The sequence below is a fragment of the Lucilia sericata genome, unplaced genomic scaffold (assembly GCF_015586225.1).
Source record: "Lucilia sericata isolate MDLA Ls3-8-SP2 unplaced genomic scaffold, ASM1558622v1 Contig000198F_arrow, whole genome shotgun sequence".
Taxonomy (NCBI): Eukaryota; Metazoa; Arthropoda; class Insecta; order Diptera; family Calliphoridae; genus Lucilia; species Lucilia sericata.
The window spans coordinates 115001-136810 of NW_023994226.1; the positions used below are offsets into that span (position 1 = coordinate 115001).

Sequence of the window (21810 nt, forward strand, 5' to 3'; positions counted from 1 at the left end):
ATTAAAAAATCTGAGACAACCTCTGAAACTTTCACAAAAAAATACAACAACACTATTGGAAAAAATATGTATTTGGATGTCTGTTGGTTGCGTTGTGTATTTTGTTTTTATTTATTATGTATTTTGTTTCGTATGTATGTTTGGATGGCTGTTGGTTTCATTGTCTTGTGTATTTTGTTTTTGTGTTTTGTGTATTTTGTTTCGTATGCTTGGACGGCTGTTGGTTTCATTGATGAAATTTTATCCAAATCATCCGATTAAAATAAAATTTGCAACACTATTGGATAGTAGGCCAGACACAAATTTTAGAAAATTTTAGAACTGCTGGACTTAGAGGAGGTCAAAGTTGGACATTTTGGTCACACAGGGTTTTATTAAAATGAGTGTAATTTTTCCTATTGGTCCTTGCAAAAATTGTCCAAAGAAGTTCAGATAGGTAATTCTTCATTGTTTACCAAAAAAATTTTGTTTGTTTGTTTTAATTTTTTTTAATAATTAGTTTTTATTTTTTTTTAATTTTCTTTTTCCTGAGATGAAAACTTATACAATTTCCATTAAGGACTTTATAGATTTCTTTTTTTCAATATTTGCCACTTACCTAATTTCCCCTATTTTTTCTAAAATGACCTTGTATTTTTTTTGCTCAAAAGAAAGCTTAAACCATTTCCTTTCAGAGCTTTGTGGTTTCTTAGTGGGATGTAAGGCGCTTATTTAAAAAATTTATTTTTTAACTCAAACCTAAAGTAAAGGCTTTCACTAAAAATAAGAGTTTTTTGAAAAAAAAAAAAAAAAATACTTTTCTTTTTGGAAACAATGAAGAAACTCCTTTGGACAATTTTTGCTAGGACCAATAGGTAAAAAGTTACACTCATTTGAACAAAACATATATTTTTTTAAATAGAAACACCTAAGAGTACGCAAATTCTCTTATTAGATTTCTGAAAAAATTATGAAACCAAGGACAAAATTGGTAGCCTAAATGAATGGCAATGAAACAAAACCAATATTATTAACAGTCGAAACAATACCGTTCAGTGAAAATAAAATACCATTATACGTTTTATCGAAGAGAACCAGTAGAAAGCTCAAGGTCCAAGATTTTCGAGAAATTGCAGAATTTATATGTTGATTATATGTCATTCAAAATAATACCAAGTGTTTTATAATGAGGAACAATATCTAATACTTCGTTATCTAGTACAACTCTTAATGCAATAGATTGTTTAGAAAACACCATTACTTTGTATTTCATAGCATTTAGTTGTAAAAAATTAGGTTTTGACCAATATGCTAAAAAAAATCTGATTAGGGCATTAAAAATGGATCTCTGAATCAAAATATTAACGGATCGTCTTGTTTCAAAATATTTTATATATGAAAATCCTTGGCAAAATATTAAGAAACAGGTGACACCAGTTCAATTTTTGGTCAGAGCAAAATACAGTAAAATGGCATATAAACTCTTCACTATAGTATAGCAGTGTAAATTTGTAAAAGATGCAGCTATTCTATTATGAATTAATAAATTTGATTTTCAAAAATTAAAGCATTTGAACCATTAATATCCGAGAAATCCCCTGTCACAGATGACAAAGTCTCTCGTTGAGTATTTATTAGGGACGTAACGGTTATAAGAAATATGAGGAAAAGGTCTCATTTAACAATTATTAGTGATGGATTTAAAATATAAATATGCTATAATTAAACATTATTATAAAATACCCAGCAAAAAATGAACTTCCAAAGAAGCGAATAAGAAGTAGAATTTACTCGATGGAAGTACTGAAAAAGACCTTAATGAGTGATGATTTTAACACAGGCTTGTCATAGGAGGGATGTCCTTTTTATTTGATTCCAAATTCAGTACTTCAGAAGTTATTCTCATTTTAATGCTCTTATTTTGCAAGTTATTCGGAAGTAAAATTGTAGTATTATAGAATACAACTAATTCTATTACCCTAATTAATGTTAATATTATTTATTAGCATTAATTAGGGTAATCGACACATTTAATACAAAAGCCCAAATATAAAATTTTTTTATCTCATAAAAATGTAAGAACAAACAAGTAAGAGTGTTATTCCGTTGTGCCGAATCTTATATACCCACCATCAAATCGTATGCCGTAAAAGGAATGCTCCTCTGTAATCATCAGGGAGATAAGGCTTAATTCAATTATCGAATTAATAAAATATAAATTTTTAAAAACAAAATATTTTTGTCCAATTTTTTAACCATGAACATTATGAGAGGTAGGGTCAATTATGTACTGTTTGTCGCAAAATTTGGTAGAATTTTATTCGTTTCGAATTTCATTGCTGTTCTCGTATTTTTAATTCAGTCATAGGCGTAAAAGCTATTATATAAAGGGGAACTTATATGGGGTAAGGACAATTATGTAGCGTACCCATAAAATGTTGTACACAGATTATGTTTTGTTGGCTATAGTCAGTTATAGACCAATCCTCATAAAATTCGGAGTGAAGAATTATAATTAAAACCTTTTTATGGCGAGTAAAACGAAAAAGTACTCATGGAGGCTTTATATATGAGGGGTAGGTTCAACTGTGGACCGATCCCCAAAAAATTGTATAAAGACATTTTAGCTTGTATGAAACTTATTTTTTGTCAAATTTCATCGCTGTACTCATATTTTTAAGGTGACCTTAATAAAGGGTGTGAAGTTAAATTCGTCTGCCAAATACGTCCCACACTACATAATATAAATACGTTCCACATACTGTAAAATTCGTTTTCAAATTATTTAAAATTATTTTTTAATAAAACAAAGATCAAATAAAATGTTTTTTTTAAGAAAAAAAGTAAAATTATATTAAAATATATTCAAAAAATAAATATGTAAAATAAAACTTAGTTAAAATAATTGTATACTCGTTAAATATGGTGGTAAAATATAGAATTTTCAACTGAAAAAAGCAGACTCTTGGAGAAGACATGAATCGGGGTACCGAAAAACTGGAAATAGCCCAGGACTAGTTCTTTCCAAAAATATATAGTTTATATGCAATTCCAGATCTGGATAATTTTGACGATTTTTTGAAAAATCATCAAATTTTGCCAAAAATAGAGGAATTTTCAAGTGGATCAAAAGACTGGAAGTAGCTCTGGACTATTTCTTTCGAAAAATATTTAGTTTATATGCAATTCCAGCTCTGGATAATTTTGACGATTTTTTGAAAAATCATCAAATTTTGCCAAAAATAGTGGAATTTTCAAGTGGATCCAACGGGTATTTGGAGAAGACATGAATCGGGGTACCGAACAACTGGAAGTAGCCCAGGACCAATTCTTTCCAAAAATATATAGCTTATATGCAATTCCAGCTCTGGATAATTTTGACGATTTTTTGAAAAAACATCAAATTTTGCCAAAAATGATGGAATTTTCAAGTGGATCCAACGGGCATTTGGAGAAGACATGTATCAGGGTACCGAAAAACTGGAAGTAGCCCAGGACTAGTTCTTTCAAAACTATATAGCTTATACGCAATTCCAGCTCTGTATAATTTTGACGATTTTTTTAAAAAACATCAAATTTTGCCAAAAATAGTGGAATTTTCAAGTGGATCCAACGGGCATTTGGAGAAGACATGAATCGGGGTACCGAAAAACTGGAAGTAGCCCAGGACCAGTTCTTTCCAAAAATATATAGTTTATATGCAATTCCAGCTCTGGATAATTTTGAAGATTTTTGAAAAAACATAAAAAGCATATGTTACACAAAATCATAAAATACATTCATACATACGTACAAAAATTACCTTTCAATCCTCAACACTTGTGTTGTTATAAACGATCAATAAAAGAATCGATACCTAAATAAGGTCAAAACTTCGGACACCATAGCAACTGTGTAGGGAATTTTGAGAATTTTCTCAACAAAGAGCTTCATTTTTTCGACTTGTTCTAGAGTTTTTGTGAAATCTTAAATTTTTTAAGACATTTCCCAATATTCGCAAAGAATTACAAAATATTTCTCCTGTTTTTATGAAATCTTTTAAAATTTTTAATTTCTAGAAATTCAACTGAATTTCACTATTCATTTGACTTTCAAGATAAAGTCATTGAAAAAATTAGAAATATATCCTAAAAATCAAAGATTTCACAAAAGGAAAGACAACTGGGTATGACATTTTGCGAATTTTCTCAAACAATTGCTTAATTTTTTAACTTATTCACAACGAATACGAAAAATATTACCTGAGAATGGTTATCGTGGTAGTTCACTACGCGCGAACGACTCTAGTTCACTACGCGCGAACGACTCTATTTTAAAATGGAATTCCTCTTCTGCAAATAATGTTTGCGATGGTTAATAGCTGGAATACCTGCATTATATAACACTGTCTGTAATTTCTCATGGATGAATAACCATATACGGACACCACTATATGATAAAAGACCAAAAATAAGAAGACCCGTGTCTTCCAGTTTTGGCCAAAGTCATGCACTCTTTCTCGGTGTCATTTTTGAAAAACATGATCATTTTCTCAGGCTCATCTTACAAACCGTTCGGAATTTTGAGGGAATGTTGTTGCTCTTATCACAAAGAACAAAAATTGTGAACACATGAAGTCAAAAACGTCATCTTTATGATCAGAATCGCAAAAATTAATTTTTTTTAATTGTTTTTCTTGTTCAGATCTATAAGTAGCAAACCGTTCAAAATTTAAGAAAACAATCAACTACAAAAATGTACCTAATTTAGATTATTTCAGATTTTAATGACGCCAGATCGTTGATTGCAATCATTGTGCATTATCATTTTCTCGACTTAAATTAGTGCACCTTGAGTACACACGTATAATATAAAATTATTAAAATTTTATTTTAATATTTTATCAACCACACTTTCATTCGCTACATTTTTATACCCTTCACCTTCGAGAGAAGGGTATATATAAGTTTGTCATTCCGTTTGTAATTTCCACTATATAATTTTCCGAGCCTATAAAGTATTTACATATATTCTGAATCCTTATATATAGCGCAGGCGATTATGTCATGTCCGTCTGTCTGTCTGTTGAAATCAATTTTCTAAAGACCCCAGATATCTTCGGGATCCAAATCTTTCCTATTTTATTCAGCAAAGTCCGTCCAAAAATAACGGAGATATATTAAAAAATCTGAGACAACCTCTGAAACTTTCACAAAAAAATACAACAACACTATTGGAAAAAATATGTATTTGGATGTCTGTTGGTTGCGTTGTGTATTTTGTTTTTATTTATTATGTATTTTGTTTCGTATGTATGTTTGGATGGCTGTTGGTTTCATAGTCTTGTGTATTTTGTTTTTGTGTATTTTGTTTCGTATGTTTGGACGGCTGTTGGTTTCATTGATGAAATTTTATCCAAATCATCCGATTAAAATAAAATTTGCAACACTATTGGATAGTAGGCCAGACACAAATTTTAGAAAATTTTAGAACTGCTGGACTTAGAGGAGGTCAAAGTTGGACATTTTGGTCACACAGGGTTTTATTAAAATGAGTGTAATTTTTCCTATTGGTCCTTGCAAAAATTGTCCAAAGAAGTTCAGATAGGTAATTCTTCATTGTTTACCAAAAAAATTTTGTTTGTTATAATATTTTTTAATAATTAGTTTTTATTTTTTTTTAATTTTCTTTTTCCTGAGATGAAAACTTATACAATTTCCATTAAGGACTTTATAGATTTCTTTTTTTCAATATTTGCCACTTACCTAATTTCCCCTATTTTTTCTAAAATGACCTTGTATTTTTTTTGCTCAAAAGAAAGCTTAAACCATTTCCTTTCAGAGCTTTGTGGTTTCTTAGTGGGATGTAAGGCGCTTATTTAAAAAATTTATTTTTTAACTCAAACCTAAAGTAAAGGCTTTCACTAAAAATAAGAGTTTTTTGAAAAAAAAAAAAAAAAAAAAATACTTTTCTTTTTGGAAACAATGAAGAAACTCCTTTGGACAATTTTTGCTAGGACCAATAGGTAAAAAGTTACACTCATTTGAACAAAACATATATTTTTTTAAATAGAAACACCTAAGAGTACGCAAATTCTCTTATTAGATTTCTGAAAAAATTATGTAACCAAGGACAAAATTGGTAGCCTAAATGAATGGCAATAAAACAAAACTAATATTATTAACAGTCGAAACAATACCGTTCAGTGAAAATAAAATACCATTATACGTTTTATCGAAGAGAACCAGTAGAAAGCTCAAGGTCCAAGATTTTCGAGAAATTGCAGAATTTATATGTTGATTATATGTCATTCAAAATAATACCAAGTGTTTTATAATGAGGAACAATATCTAATACTTCGTTATCTAGTACAACTCTTAATGCAATAGATTGTTTAGAAAACACCATTACTTTGTATTTCATAGCATTTAGTTGTAAAAAATTAGGTTTTGACCAATATGCTAAAAAAAATCTGATTAGGGCATTAAAAATGGATCTCTGAATCAAAATATTAACGGATCGTCTTGTTTCAAAATATTTTATATATGAAAATCCTTGGCAAAATATTAAGAAACAGGTGACACCAGTTCAATTTTTGGTCAGAGCAAAATACAGTAAAATGGCATATAAACTCTTCACTATAGTATAGCAGTGTAAATTTGTAAAAGATGCAGCTATTCTATTATGAATTAATAAATTTGATTTTCAAAAATTAAAGCATTTGAACCATTAATATCCGAGAAATCCCCTGTCACAGATGACAAAGTCTCTCGTTGAGTATTTATTAGGGACGTAACGGTTATAAGAAATATGAGGAAAAGGTCTCATTTAACAATTATTAGTGATGGATTTAAAATATAAATATGCTATAATTAAACATTATTATAAAATACCCAGCAAAAAATGAACTTCCAAAGAAGCGAATAAGAAGTAGAATTTACTCGATGGAAGTACTGAAAAAGACCTTAATGAGTGATGATTTTAACACAGGCTTGTCATAGGAGGGATGTCCTTTTTATTTGATTCCAAATTCACTACTTCAGAAGTTATTCTCATTTTAATGCTCTTATTTTGCAAGTTATTCGGAAGTAAAATTGTAGTATTATAGAATACAACTAATTCTATTACCCTAATTAATGTTAATATTATTTATTAGCATTAATTAGGGTAATCGACACATTTAATACAAAAGCCCAAATATAAAATTTTTTTATCTCATAAAAATGTAAGAACAAACAAGTAAGAGTGTTATTCCGTTGTGCCGAATCTTATATACCCACCATCAAATCGTATGCCGTAAAAGGAATGCTCCTCTGTAATCATCAGGGAGATAAGGCTTAATTCAATTATCGAATTAATAAAATATAAATTTTTAAAAACAAAATATTTTTGTCCAATTTTTTAACCATGAACATTATGAGAGGTAGGGTCAATTATGTACTGTTTGTCGCAAAATTTGGTAGAATTTTATTCGTTTCGAATTTCATTGCTGTTCTCGTATTTTTAATTCAGTCATAGGCGTAAAAGCTATTATATAAAGGGGAACTTATATGGGGTAAGGACAATTATGTAGCGTACCCATAAAATTTTGTACACAGATTATGTTTTGTTGGCTATAGTCAGTTATAGACCAATCCTCATAAAATTCGGAGTGAAGAATTATAATTAAAACCTTTTTATGGCGAGTAAAACGAAAAAGTACTCATGGAGGCTTTATATATGAGGGGTAGGTTCAACTGTGGACCGATCCCCAAAAAATTGTATAAAGACATTTTAGCTTGTATGAAACTTATTTTTTGTCAAATTTCATCACATCAAAGGGTGTGAAGTTAAATTCGTCTGCCAAATACGTCCCACACTACATAATATAAATACGTTCCACATACTGTAAAATACGTTTTCAAATTATTTAAAATTATTTTTTAATAAAACAAAGATCAAATAAAATGTTTTTTTTAAGAAAAAAAGTAAAATTATATTAAAATATATTCAAAAAATAAATATGTAAAATAAAACTTAGTTAAAATAATTGTATACTCGTTAAATATGGTGGTAAAATATAGAATTTTCAAATGAAAAAAGCAGACTCTTGGAGAAGACATGAATCGGGGTACCGAAAAACTGGAAATAGCCCAGGACTAGTTCTTTCCAAAAATATATAGTTTATATGCAATTCCAGATCTGGATAATTTTGACGATTTTTTGAAAAATCATCAAATTTTGCCAAAAATAGAGGAATTTTCAAGTGGATCAAAAGACTGGAAGTAGCTCTGGACTATTTCTTTCGAAAAATATTTAGTTTATATGCAATTCCAGCTCTGGATAATTTTGACGATTTTTTGAAAAATCATCAAATTTTGGCAAAAATAGTGGAATTTTCAAGTGGATCCAACGGGTATTTGGAGAAGACATGAATCGGGGTACCGAACAACTGGAAGTAGCCCAGGACCAGTTCTTTCCAAAAATATATAGCTTATATGCAATTCCAGCTCTGGATAATTTTGACGATTTTTTGAAAAAACATCAAATTTTGCCAAAAATGATGGAATTTTCAAGTGGATCCAACGGGCATTTGGAGAAGACATGTATCAGGGTACCGAAAAACTGGAAGTAGCCCAGGACTAGTTCTTTTCAAAACTATATAGCTTATACGCAATTCCAGCTCTGTATAATTTTGACGATTTTTTTAAAAAACATCAAATTTTGCCAAAAATAGTGGAATTTTCAAGTGGATCCAACGGGCATTTGGAGAAGACATGAATCGGGGTAGTAGCCCAGGACCAGTTCTTTCCAAAAATATATATTTTTTATGCAATTCCAGCTCTGGATAATTTTGAAGATTTTTGAAAAAACATAAAAAGCATATGTTACACAAAATCATAAAATACATTCATACATACGTACAAAAATTACCTTTCAATCCTCAACACTTGTGTTGTTATAAACGATCAATAAAAGAATCGATACCTAAATAAGGTCAAAACTTCGGACACCATAGCAACTGTGTAGGGAATTTTGAGAATTTTCTCAACAAAGAGCTTCATTTTTTCGACTTGTTCTAGAGTTTTTGTGAAATCTTAATTTTTTTAAGACATTTCCCAATATTCGCAAAGAATTACAAAATATTTCTACTGTTTTTATGAAATCTTTTAAAATTTTTTCTAGAAATTCAACTGAATTTCACTATTCATTTGACTTTTAAGATAAAGTCATTGAAAAAATTAGAAATATATCCTAAAAATCGAAGATTTCACAAAAGGAAAGACAACTGGGTATGACATTTTGCGAATTTTCTCAAACAATTGCTTAATTTTTTAACTTATTCACAACAAATACGAAAAATATTACCTGAGAATGGTTATCGTGGTAGTTCACTACGCGCGAACGACTCTATTTTTCGAAGGGACTCTATTTTTACATTATTATTACCTGAGAATATAAAAACATAAGAAAAAAATTGTGCTGTCATAAACAAATTACAGAAATCATACATAAAAAACATCTATCCCAACAACAAATTAACAACGTTCCCACGACAATTGGATCTTCGCTCCGGAACGACCCGAGTCATACTCGGCCAAAGATTGTCAACCCAGCGACAGCTGTATCAACCGAAAGTTTTTTCCCCAGGTGAGCAAAACATGTCGGCAATTTTGCTCAAACTCCTCTTAATTATAGCCGGCGTTGAACAAAATCCAGGTCCTGATATCTGGTTTTGTTCAATATGTCGTGAACGCATAAAGCGTAACACCACCTCAGTCCAATGCACCGTTTGTAATAACTGGTGTCACCTGAAAAGGTGCTCAGGACTCACCAGCCACCGCGACTGGTCCCCTAGCTTCATTGGAACATGTTGTAGTCCACAGCCCCAAAACCCCCGCACTAATCCCCCTACAATTACGATCCCACAATCCCGTGTCCAAACTCCACCCCCCGGACTGAATATTGTCCAAACAACATCCCACGGACCAAATATTGTCCACAACAGAACCCCCGGACACAGCAGATCACAACAATTACGTTGGAGATGTTCTGTCTGTCAGGATGTAATTGGTAGGAACATAACATCAGTTCAGTGCAATGGCTGTAAAGACTGGTGCCATATGAGAAGATGCTCAGGTTTACGCTCGCACAAAGACTGGAGTCACAGCTTTTTAGCTGCCTGTTGCGTAAATAATCCCCCGGCGACAGTTGCCACCCCAGTCACACCTGTGCAAAATACCCCGCGCAGGACTGTGCACACTCACCTGAATCTTCCCCAACTACAACAACAACCCCCGGCAATAACTCCATCGCAAATGCCTAGTATATTAAATATACCACAACATCGGCACCCCCCAGGCGGCAGATGCAATTCGGGGATTCCCAACAATCTTTTAAGATCATGCAGTTAAACTGTAATGGTCTTAGGAATAAGGTCGTGGAAATCACCAATTTTATGCATACGAATAACATCTTCATTGCCGCCATTCAAGAAACGAAGCTAACCAGGGATTGTAGACTCTCAGCTTCCAGTGATTACAACATCATAAGGAGAGACAGAGAACGTGATCATGGCGGTGGTCTAGCTTTCATCATAAAGCGAAACATCAACTATACGTTGACATCACCACCTGCCCCCCCTCTCCTGACCCCTTCCTGGAAGCAATGAGCATCTCAATAAATACTGGAGATATTGAGTTAGAAATCATCAATGTATATATACCGCCCGTTAACAGCATTGGGGCAAGTTATCATCCCAGCATTTCCCATCTTCTGCAAGGAGATAACAGAATAATACTTGGTGATTTTAATGCTCATCACGAGAGTTGGTACTCACAGCTACCAAACGATCCACGCGGAAATTCTATTTCAGACCAGATAGACGAATCGGACTTCGCTGCAATAAATGAAGACTTCTCTACGAGAATAACTCCCCGCTGTTCAAGCTCCCCGGACATTTCTATAGTCTGTATGTCGCTTCTTGCCCAGACCACCTGGCAAGCTCAAACAGCTCTAAACTCCGATCACATACCAATCCTGATCATGGTAGAGAAGCCTAGCGACTTTGTGGAGCCAGATAAGCGCACGTTCGTAAATTACAACAAAGCCGACTGGCACGGCTTTACGAACTACATAGATGACTCATTACGTCACTTGCCGCCCCCCACATGTGCCAGAAGGGGTGAAGCAATATTTAGGAAAACTGTCCTTCAGGCGACAAGGCGCTTTATCCCCGCAGGAAGAATCCCGAATAGTAGACCAAACTTTCCATCTCAGGCTGCACGTTTGGCAGAACAACGCGATCATCTTCGTGCATGCAATCCAGCCGACGAGCATATTGAGCTGTTGACGGCACAAATTGACTCAATCGTCGACGAACATCGCCGCAACAAATGGTTAGACCATCTAAACCATTGCTCTATTGACTCTAAATCGCTATGGTCTACTATTAAAAGTCTATCTGGCAACAATAGAAACCAAAACCTCGCTGCTATTGCGTTTAACAATTTGCAGCATACAGATGCCAAAAAATGCGCAACACAATTCTGCAGGCAATTTATCGAACACCCCGCCACGCAGAGCCGGGCCAAAAGAGTTATAGTTCGGAGAACTAAGAATCTCACCCGAGACTCTCAGACATACTCCTTCACCCCCCGTGATGTCGAGAACATAATCTCCAAATCAAAACCATCTAAAGCTCTTGGTCCGGATGGCATCTCTATGTTAATGCTAAAAAAACTCGGTGTAGTAGGTCTGGAATATCTAACCCACCTTCTGGAACTATCTCTTCACCAATTGGTGATTCCAGATATCTGGAAGGTCGCCCGGATAATCCCTATTCTAAAACCAGACAAGCCCGCTACTCAAGGAGAATCCTACCGCCCTATCTCCTTGTTATCACCTGTAGCAAAGATTTTAGAATCACTACTACTACCAACCCTGAAAGAGCATTTCCCGCTCGCCAATCACCAGCATGGTTTCAGGGAAGCGCATAGCACCACAACAGCTCTAACACAGATAACCTCACAGATCGCCAATGGCCTCAATCAGCAACGGCCGTGTCAGCGTACCATCGTCGCCGCCCTGGATCTATCCAAGGCCTTTGATACGGTCGATCACTCGATGCTGATAAATGACATCACTAACTCAACACTCCCCAATGATGTCAAACGCTGGATAGCTAACTATCATTGTGGAAGACATGCGTTTGTTGAGTTTAGAGGTCAAAAATCGAAATACCGCAAGATAAAAATGGGCGTGCCTCAAGGAGGAGTATTGTCACCCTTACTCTTCAATATTTATCTTGCCGGGCTTCCTGAACCCCCCACTGATGTCTCGTTGGTGTCGTATGCAGATGATTGCACCGTTATTTCTTCAGGTGTCAATATCGACGACATAAGTGCCAAAATTACCCAATACTTGGCCACCATTACAGACTTCTTTCAGGAACGCAAACTTAGGTTATCTGCTACTAAATCCTCGGTATCACTTTTCACCTCTTGGACCAAAGAAGTAAGGACGGCGCTAAACATCTCTGTCGAAGGACGTACTATCCCCACGGTTCAAAACCCGAAAATATTAGGGGTAGTCTTTGACAGCCTCCTTCACTTCGCAGGGCACGCAAACTACATCAACCAAAAGGTTCGAAACAGAAACAAGGTCCTTAAAGCTTTAGCTGGCACCTCTTGGGGCATGGATAAAGAGACGATTGTAGCGACATATAAGGCTATTGGTCGCTCTCTTCTCAATTATGCTGCCCCAGTATGGACCTCTTTCCTCAGTGATACCCAATGGCGAGGTTTACAAACGGCTCAGAATAATGCACTTCGAATCGCAACCGGTTGTGTCAAAATGACGAATGTGGATCATTTACATGAGGAGACCAGGTTACTGTCAGTCAGACAACATAATGTGTTGTTGACTAGACAGTTCCTGTTGGCATGCCATCTGCCTAGTCACCCCAACCATCAGATTCTGATGGAGGATCCCCCTCCCAGGCACATCCGGATGGACTTCCGACGCTTTCGCAGCGACATTCAAGACGTCATACCATCGGACGTCGACAGACTGTCAATTGCAAGCGCCCGGGAAATGTTGCATCAAATGGCGGTCACCGAGGCCATTAATGGCTACAGATGCAACAGAGTCCTAAATGAACACCCCCCTGCGATATCGGACAGTGAGAGACAATTACCCAGGCACTCTAGAACCATCTTGGCACAATTAAGAGCCGGCTGGTGCAGTTTCCTCAACTGCTACCGTGAACGTATCGTTCCAGGTCCTCATGACACGGTGCATTTATTCAATTGTCCCGCTAGGTCTACAAATTTGCGCCCCATAGACCTATGGTTAAGACCGACTGAGGTGGCGCAGTTTCTCCAGCTCCCCCTTCCACCCACAGACACAAACTCAAATAATTAAGTATTTATTATTCTAATTTCAGGAAAGAACTATCGGCCACAGTCGAACTGTTACAACAACAACAACAACAAATTAACAACGCCCAAAACGATCAAACCTATTGGCAGCGAAGCAATAAAATATGCATAATTTTCATGGAAAACTTACAACAATATTTTGCTACCTCCATCACTCTCATTATTTATTCACAAAATAAAATTATGAACAACCGTCAAGATAATTCTTTAAAAAGAGTTCATTGAGTGATATATAATATTAATAAAAATAAAAAACAATATTTTTTATTGAAAGTATTTTATTTACACGTAAAAACTGTTAACGAAAATTCAAATCAAATATCAAATATTGAACAACAGAAGTTGATTTTTTTTTTTGTTTTATTGATTGAGTTGGCTAAGTAAAAAAGTTACTTATATGCCAGGACTAGTTTAATCCATGATTTTATACATAGTTAAAGGTTATTCGACCGAACTTATAAGTTTCTCAGGATGGTTTGTGAGGCAGATAGAGCCAAAAGTCAAAGGCTTTTGAAGTGGTGAAGTTCAGACCAGAAGCGGTGAGGATATTTCATGCAGAAGTTGATTTTTGAAATGTTTTTCATAATAAGAATAATAGTATCGACCTGAAACTACCTACATTTTTCGCAAAATTTTATGCTTTTTAAAAAAATCGTCAAAATTATCCAGAGCTTTATATTTTTGGAAAGAACTAGTCCTAAGCTACTTCCAGTTTTTCGGTACCCCGATTCATGTCTCCTCCAAATGCCCTTTTGATCCACTTGAAAATTCCTCTATTTTTGGCAAAATTTGATGATTTTTCAAAAAATCGTCAAAATTATCCAGAGCTGGAATTGCATATAAACTATATATTTTTGGAAAGAACTAGTCCTGGGCTACTTCCAGTCTTTCGGTACCCCGATTCATGTCTTCCCAAGAGTCAGTTTTTTTCATTTGAAAATTCTATATTTTACCACCATATTTTTAAATTTTCAATTTCAAATTCTTTATTTCAATAACCTAGCCTATATAGGCCATAATCGGTTATAATTTTTCATATTTAACGAGTATACAATTATTTTAACTAAGTTTTATTTTACATATTAATTTTTTGAATATATTTTTATATAATTTTACTTTTTAAAAAAAAAAAAAAAATTATTTGGTCTTTGTTTTATTAAAAAATAATTTTAAATAATTTGAAAACGAATTTTACAGTATGTGGAACGTATTTACATTATTTAGTGTGGGACGTATTTGGCAGACGAATTTAACTTCACACCCTTTATAAATGAAGTTGTAAATATACATATAAATACAAATGCATACTCTTTTTACTGCTATTTTACGTTATCATCCTAATCAGAGAAATCAGCATTGAAATTTATTTAATAATATGTACAATGAAACAATGAATAGAATTTATTAAGCATGTTGAATTATCTTTAAAATTACTTTTTATGATTTCGAGCCAAAAAATAAAATAATAAGTAAGAAATTTTAAATAATTTGAAAACGAATTTTACAGTATGTGGAACGTATTTACATTATTTAGTGTGGGACGTATTTGGCAGACGAATTTAACTTCACACCCTTTATAAATGAAGTTGTAAATATACATATAAATACAAATGCATACTCTTTTTACTGCTATTTTACGTTATCATCCTAATCAGAGAAATCAGCATTGAAATTTATTTAATAATATGTACAATGAAACAATGAATAGAATTTATTAAGCATGTTGAATTATCTTTAAAATTACTTTTTATGATTTCGAGCCAAAAAATAAAATAATAAGTAAGAAATTTTAATCCGGCTTGACCGACCATTTAATACCCTACACCAGTTAAGAGAATAGTAAAATGCCGGTAATGAAGGAAAATGTGGAAAAACATATTTATGGAAGATCATGCACCAAATTTCATTGCATTATCTCCAAAATTGCGATCTGTAGTTTGATTACAAGGTTTAAAAGCACTATGCATGGGTTCAGATGTGTGGGGCTAGGTGAAATAATGGACCGATCTTAACCATTTTTAATAGGTTTCGTCCCTGGGACAATAGAAAATCACGTTCCAAATTTCATAGAATTGTCTTTAAAATTGCGACCTGTTTGATTACAAGGTTTACATGGACGGACGGGCATAGCTAAAACGAGTCAGAAAATGATTCTAAGACAATTGGTATTCTTTAAGATGGGAGTATGACTAATATTACAAACATCAGCACAAACCCAATATACCCTCCGGAGGCCTAGCCAATAAAGTGGTGTAGGGTATAAAAATTGGTCAAATTTCGTGTAATATTTCAATACGTATGAATTGTTCTGAGAATGAATAATATAAATTTAAAATAATAATTTCACGAAATGTGGAAAGTATAAACTTTAAATATGAAAGTATAGTTTTCATTTAAGGTATTAGCCAACATATAAGGTACCATTCAGAAAATTACTAACGTTCACAACAGGCTTGAAACTTTTAAGTTAAAAGCTTAATTATAATGATGAAATTCAACATAAAATTTTTTATAAGACCTAAAATATCTTTATTTAAGTCCCAGCGTTGTCGAAGATAATACTCTAATATTAATATTTTTAATTTTTGGTTTGTTTTGCAGATGCGTGTTTTTAAATGTAGTACTCCAGTCTAACTAAAAGTGCCTTAAGCTATACACTAAATTTAATATATCGTTTAATCCAAGGTGCATCTGAACCCCATTATCTAGCATTATAAAGGAAAAGGGTAAGAAATATTGAATTCAAATTAATGTACAAACCTATTTTTGAATAGCGTTTGTGTGTTATTTCCACTTTTATTGAATTTTGGGGAAGTTGGATTTTAGTGTAATACTCGTTATGGCAGCTTAATCATGTTATCTTAAAAAGTTACCATATAAAAATAACGCGAATCAAAAAGCTATTGTTTGAGTTTTTTTGTAATTAACTGGTTACTTTACAAATTTGCGTTCGCGTACTTTTTTGATTGAGAGTAAATTAAAAACTACTCTCTATCATAAAGTTACTGGATATTTTTTACTGGAAAGTACGCGAACACACCTATTATAAACTTAATGAGGATCCTATTTATTTGGCTGATATGTATTATGTTTCTAAATTTTATTGCAGAAAACGAAAAGTGCGACAAAGTTCCTTTTATAGAAGATTACACGCCGATTCACCTAAACTTAATTTTGGGTCGTAGAATCTAGTAGCATACTCCGTTTTGAAAAGTTGAGTCAGTTGGTACATAAAACTAAAGTACATTAAAATTAATTATGTATGTCCTTTTAAAAGGATTAGTTCGTATGTCCTTTTAAAAGGATTTTTTAAAGTTTTAAGGACACGCAATTACGAAAGAAAAATTTAATGTAGCATATTTATTTCCTTATGTCAATATTGATAATAATATAATTTTAAGCTGAAAATCTATACAATCTACGTGTCTGGTTAAAAGTAAATATGTATAACGTGACCAGATGGTTTTTAATAAAAGCGGGATCCGAGTGTTAAAAAAGCGGGATTTTGAAGAAAATATTTTCAGAAAGCGGGATTTTGAAAATTGCTTACTTAACATCAAAACACGACGAATCTTATATACACACCATCAAAACCTTGTCATAAATATATCGATATTAATATGAGCATCTGGGTGATTTTCCATCTCTTTTATGGAGGAAAAAATTTAATATTCAGAGTTTTAGTTATTTTTTATATAAACATTTTTATTAGTGTTACTCACAACACTCTTACAATGGTTTTCTTGTCACAAAAATTTTGAAAATTCGGTTGAAATATTCTTAAGTCTTGATAGATGCAGTCAAAAAATATTGTTGTTTTTTTTTACTTTTCTACTTGTTTTTCTAAATACTTGTTATATTTTAAAAGTCAAATTTGTATTAAAATTTTATTAGTTTTTTTATTGAGTTGACAAAGTTTTTGGAAAATTTATAATAACAATTGTTTTTGGGTATGTTGTTTGAAAATTTCAAAATTTTGAATTTTAACGTATGGAATATTTGAAAATATTTTTGTTTTGATTTAGTATCCTTTGTTCTGAAAAATTATTTTTATTTTGTGTTGTATAGGTAACTTGTTTGAAATTTTTAATATATTTTTCAATTACGTAATAGAAATTGAAGTGTATTTTATATTCACACTCATGAAAGGATTATCCGAATGATAAATACAAAGAAAAAGATTAATTGCCTAACATAAAAACATTTTGAAAGAAAGGATAATTTTTTAAATTTCGGTAAAGGATATAAGTGAAATGAAAATTATTTAAATAAAAAGGAATGAAATAGTGATTAATTCGAAAATTAATGCATAAACAATATCAATTGCTTAAATTGAATTTTGTGAAATATATAAGAAAATGAAACAAATAAAATAAAATAAAATTTTGAACAAGAAAATTAAAACAAAATAAAATTAAAAAAGAAATTAGTTTAAAAACATTTTAATGACAAAAACAGTGATGGACGTATCAAAAATAAGAAAATAAACTGAAATCAAATGTAAAACAAATATATCAAAGTAAAATAAATTGAAAATTATAAAAATATAAAAAAACATTTAAATTTTGACTATAAATATGTCTTTTTTGGACTTTGGAAATTATAAAAAAAAAAAACATTTTAAAAGAAAAACAATCCAACAAACATTTTGAAATACATATAAAAGAAAATAAAATAAGAGAAGGAAATAAAAACATATTGCAACATTTTCAAAATATAATAATTGCGGGTAATTTCAAGAGTCCAACGAATGTGTATTGTGAAATCCGTTGAAAATTACCAGGATCATAAATAAATTCCTACATAATTTGCAAGCAATCAAATGTAATTCAAAGAAGCAAAACAGGTTAAAATAAAGAAAAGAATATGTAGAATTTATAAACAATCCCAAAAATGAACTCACAGAACCAATCAATATGTCATACAGCAACTATATGGCAAATAACACTCCAGACTGTAAAGGACATAGGTAATACATATCAGACAGAAACATGAAGCTATAAAACACCTATCAGTTGAACATTTCTGAAGAAATATAAGACAATTGGAAGAAAGTTTTTAACCGCCCCAATAAATATCGATTCATGAAAAATAATTTAAATACCGAAATTACCTGTCAATTACATAATAAAAATTTCAAGACTAACTTTAAAAGAACAAAATGAAAAGACAATTCTATAAGAGAAAAATATAATAGCAGGAAAAACCCTCACAAACACAAAACTCTATGCACACAATATCAGTCACAATTCATCTTCCACCAAAACAGTCACAAAGTAAATTTATCCAAATCAGCAATATTGACTGAGCAATCACAACATCCTTACCACCAACACATTCCCCCATTTCAAAGCTGACAGAAATTTCCCAAAATTGACAAATAATCTCACTAAAATTTACCATCATAAATTAGTCAATACTAGATAAAAAACCTATGCATATTAAATGCAATTAAAATGATATGAACCAACACAATAAATGGGCAACCAATAATACCAAAGCAACAGTCTGAGATACTTGCATTATAACATACTTTAAAAAGAAACAGTAATTAGTGAGTAATATGAGAGACTAATACAACATAAATCAAAATCATATCAAAAAAGGTCTCACATAAAGGACACTATGAATCACAAGAAAAAAATACCAATTAAAGAAACCCTGCATGTTGAATAAGGTAATCAGTTAAAAAAAAGTAAAAGAAAATACAAAGTTTCAACTTCTAATAATATAACAAAAAGACAGCACCAACAATGTTCAAAGTATTAATCCAAACAACACAAATAATCCTCATCCAAGCAATCACAAGTAAAACACTAATGACACCTCATTTACGTATACCCAGCTAATTTTTTAATCAGTCAACAGATATCTAATGATGCACCCACATATGAAATAACAAGTAAATGACAATTGAAAATAAAGCATTCAGCCAAATCCATTAAAATTTCAATACAAATATCAATAACCACATAAAACAAACCATAAACACAATTATGACAATATCAGTAATTCATCATATTGGATAATCACAAAGACAATTACTCTAGAATAGCAATAACAATATGAATGACAACACAATTCCAAGACCAATCTAAACAGTCCAACCAAAGACAGTAATTTAGCGTCAACGAATTTCCAACTGCAAAAGCAAATCAATAGAGTCCGACCGAACTCAAAATTTCGTTCGGTACCGAACACCGAACCCGAACTTCGGTAAATTTGAAAGTTCGGCCGAACCCGAACTTTGTTCGGTTTTCAAAGTTCGGTGAACACGAACTTTTTTTAAATGAAAAATAATACTTTTTTTTTTTGGTTTTTAAACGATTTATTGACAGTGATATAATTATCTGTAATAGCCATGTTCTAAGAGCAACATATTATGATTAAAATTATGATTGTTGTCTAAACATATCGTTTTTAAAAACGATTTTGTATCCAACGATTTCGTGCATATATCTGCCAACTGATCTGATATACTAATTGATTCTATTTTTCCAACTCCTTTCTCCACATTATCTCTAATGAAGTGATGTCTAATATCAATATGTTTGGATCTTTTTGACTCTACATTATTTGCCATGCATATGCAACCACGATTGTCTTCATTAATAGTAATGGTTTCATTCTTCAAAATATTTAAGTCTTGAAGTAGGCCTCTCAGCCATATAGCTTCAGATACTGCAGAACTTAAGGCTACGTATTCGGCTTCACTTGACGATGTTGCAACTGTTTGCTGCTTTTTACTGGACCATGATACTGTACATCCATATACTTTAAATATGTAACCACTAATCGACTTCCGATCTGTAGTATCGCTTGCCCAATCGGCGTCGGCATATCCAACCAAAATATTATTGTCGCTTGCTGTGTATATTAGTTTCTTTTTAACTGTACCTTTTAAATATCTTAAGACTCTTTTCAATGATTGCCAATGTTGTTCTGAAGGATTTTGTTGAAATCTTCCGAGATAGCTCACATGGTAACATATATCAGGCCTTACACAAAGTATCACGTACATAAGACTCCCTAAGAGTTCTCGATAGGGTTTATCGATTGTATTACCGACATTATAGGTGAGTTGTAGTCCTTTTTCCATAAGTGTCTTGACAGGATTACATTCAGTCATTGAAAACCTTTCCAAAATCTTTTGTATATTGGCTTCTTGAGACATCACTATGCTATTGTTTTTTCTTTCAAATTTTATTCCTAGGAAATATTTGAACTGTCCACAATCAGATAACTCAAAATGTTTTGAAAGTTCAGTTTTTAGATTTTCAATAGATGTCAGGTTCGAACCAGCAACCAATAAATTGTCAACATACATTATTATATATAAAACTTCGTTTTCATTTTGACCATACTTAGTATAAAGACAATAATCATGCTTCGAACGGACAAAACCCATTTTTATTAAAAATTCATTTAACTTATCATTCCAACACTTAGGCGCCTGTTTTAGTCCATACAGAGATTTAAGTAGCCGACAGGAAACACCTTTTTCAGCAGTCACCCCTTCTGGTACAGCCATATAGATTTCTTCACGCAAGTCTCCATTTAAAAATGCGGTTTTTATGTCCAATTGATGAAGTTGCATGTTTTTCTTAACCGCAATAGCAAGAACCACACGTATTGTTGTCAGTTTTGCCACAGGAGAATACGTTTCGTTGTAGTCTATACCAAACTTTTGTAAAAAACCTTTTACAACTAACCTGGCTTTGTATCGTACAGGATTTCCATTCTCATCGCACTTAATTTTAAATACCCATCTGGACTTCAATAACTTGGCACTTTTTGGAGTTTTAGTAAGAACCCAGACTTTATTAGAATTAATTGATTTCAGTTCTTCATCAATAGCTTTCAACCATTTGTCAGCATCAGGTCTACCGGAAATTTCAGAATATTTTTCAGGCTCTCTTAAATGATTAAATGTTTCTGAAGTTGCAGAATTACTGGTGAAATAATCTAAAAATCTCATAGGAGCCCTTCGTTCTCTAAGACTTCTTCGGACTTCCTGGCTTTCCACATCACAAACTTGTACAGGTTCTGATTCCTCGAACTCATCATCAGTAATGTATTCTTCTGCAATTTGTACTGCTTCTTCATTTGTATCTGGAGGTTCTTCAGCAAATACTGGATCAGTAACGGGCATATTATTAATAACATCTTCCCCTTCTTGCTCGTTAGTTCTTAACACAATTGTAAGTGGTTGATTTACTTCAGTATGCTCCATGTACGGATAACAAGTTTCATCGAATTTTACGTCCCTCGCGGTAACAACATTTTTTTTCATACTCAAATCATACTTCATACAAATTTCTCGAAAACGTGGGACTTTTTTTAATAGCATTAATTACTGCAAAGTGGGTGAAATCGTCAATAAAGGATACAAAATATACATCTGAATGTATCCTTTCAAGTGGACGAGACG

At 32.4% G+C, this 21810-nt stretch overlaps 1 protein-coding gene across 1 annotated transcript in view; it reads left to right on the top strand.

Annotated features, from left to right (window-relative positions):
- Positions 1-21810, top strand: part of LOC119601902 (RING finger protein 11) — a 94787-nt gene that overhangs the window by 7682 nt on the left and 65295 nt on the right. Inside the window, exon 2 of the mRNA XM_037953139.1 lies at positions 15981-16105. The gene's annotated coding sequence lies outside the window, so the exon portion shown is untranslated. The remainder of the gene's footprint in view (positions 1-15980; positions 16106-21810) is intronic.